Raw genomic sequence first — 2,401 nt, 5'->3', positions numbered from 1 at the left:
TATATGTGTTTTTTTAACCATAGAAAATCAGAGTTCCTGTTGCCCTCGACAACCACACCAGAACGTGGGTCCAGCTGAGAATGTAATCCCCACTGCTTTGTGGTGCTGAGCAGCCACTGCTCTGGCGCTGCCCGTGCCATTGCCCCTCACTTTCAGGCCATATTCCCCAACCCCATCTAGCCATGCTGATGCCCCACATTCCTGACCTGCAACTCCCTGCTCCCACAGCCCTGCTGGAGCCCGGCTGCCATGCACAGCAGTCAGCAGCTGTTACAGGTGAAGTGGAGTGTGGGGGGCACACGTTCCACCCACCTGCAGTGGCGCAGCAGAGCAGAGAGGAGCCAGTGAGGAGGTGGGGTGGGGAGAGTGTACAGGCTGCCCACTGCAGTGCTCGGAGCTTCCTGCCCTGCTGTCCTCCCCACGGGGGCCTCCATGGCCCAGCAGACCTGGCACAGGAGGGTGGAACTGTTGCACAAACGGCTAGTTTTGTGCCCCTGGAGGCTTGTCCAATCCACCCCAGGAGAGAGTCACACACAGGCTAGGTCCAATTTCAGATTTATTGTTTGCAAACAGACCGACCCAGGAGTTGAGCCACTCAGATCAGGGTTGACGACAAACTGGGTCTGAAACTTCTTTTTATAGCCAAGGTAAACAATAGATTTCAATGTATCGTGCAATTATTGGCAGACTTAGCATTACGTCTTGCATCGTATGTCTAGCAGTTACATGTTCTATGACGGTTTACATACATGTCTCATTTACATCTTAAATCCCCTCCCAGGGGCAGTTCTTAAGCCCCTCGCGGTCATCCTTCGGTCAGGGTCTGGTCTCTCCACCTCAGCATCTTCCCTGCCTCTCTTCTCTTATCTCTCGTAAGGAGTTATTTATTGCATCTGTTCCTGGCTCTGTCTGCAGAAGCTTTTGTGCTACTCGTAAATCTATCATTAGCATATATGCCTTAGCAAAAGCAATTGTGAAAATATGCAGAAGCAATTATAAAAGCAGGAAAATATAGATTATGCTATATTTTTACCACAATTATCCCCCCTTAAGATGCTCTCTAACTCTAATTTTAATAATTTTCAGCTATGGCTAACTTCTGATAATGCACAAACATCTCTCGGTTGACGACCGACTGTACTGTTCGTCTCACGAGAGCCATGATGCAGGGTATAATACAGGGGATCAAACAAAGTATCAACATTAGCAGACAAAAGATTAAGAACGCTCCCCTTAACCATCCAAAATTAGGGAGCCAGGATGTAAACCAATCAAAATTCCACCCGTTCCATGTTTGGACTGGGACATGTGCTATCTCCTCCATTTCATCCGCTAAGGCCTTTATCAATTCACCATTATCATCAATTTCAAAACAACAATTTGATAAATTCAACTTCCTGCACACCCCTCCCTCACTTGCAAGTAAGTCAAGAGCTAAGCGGTTTTGCAGTACTGTAGTACGTAGTTGAGTGAGCTGGTTGCCAATCAGACGTAGGGCTGCGGCAGTTTTATTGGTAACAATTTCTACTACGGCCTGGAGTCTAATAATTCGATTTGTCAAATATGTGGGCTCTCTTCCAACCACGTTTGGGTCCCAAGTTGCTGGACCATAGTCCTGAATGATTCTCTCTGCTGGCCACTCATCATTTTTCCACCTTTCCCTGCTGCAATGCCCTCAAAAGAAACATCAGTATTTTGTTTGGCTCGATGAGTTTTGGGTAGTGTTATCCAAACACCCGGAATTAAAGCCCCCAAATAACAAGTCCCAGCCCAATTGGTGGGAAGCTGCCTATATGCCCATCGCCCACAAATCCACCATAGCCCACAGGCTTCATTTGTGATGGTGGAACGAGAGCTCATTAAAGTTAGAGTTAGTGAGCTTCTTTTTGTTGAACTCCCATTCACCTTGATACCATTTCGATAGTGGGTACAATTAATGCCCCAAACTGAAATCCACTCCTTACTCAACAGGCAGCTACAATTGTCAAAATTGTTATGTGAAACATTTGCGCATGTCCATGCACCCTCCCAAGGGGCGATTTCCTTAGAAATCCATGTTTCCTTGCACCTTGACTGTCCCACTTTAAATCCACTTCCGTGTTGGGAAATGCAAATAGATCCAGTAACTTTTGCCACCATAATTCTCCCAGAACCATTATATCGCAAAGAGAAATTCCGGTTAAAACCCCAATCTGAGACTATACCAGTTCTATTGAGGGGGATAGGCAAGAAAGGGACTCCCTCATCACTAGAAACAGGAGTAAGCGCACACAAAAGACAACTTTGGTTAGTTAGAGCCCGAGCTGAGTCTTTAAGAAGGGCCACCCATGAATTTCCCACCCATGTATTTGTAGGTGTGCCTTTAGGTTCCCATATATTATTGATAGGTTGAAGGCTTGAA

Source organism: Alligator mississippiensis, chromosome 4 (genome assembly GCF_030867095.1).
Source record: "Alligator mississippiensis isolate rAllMis1 chromosome 4, rAllMis1, whole genome shotgun sequence".
Lineage (NCBI taxonomy): Eukaryota > Metazoa > Chordata > Crocodylia > Alligatoridae > Alligator > Alligator mississippiensis.
Note: the sequence above shows the minus strand (reverse complement) of the source record.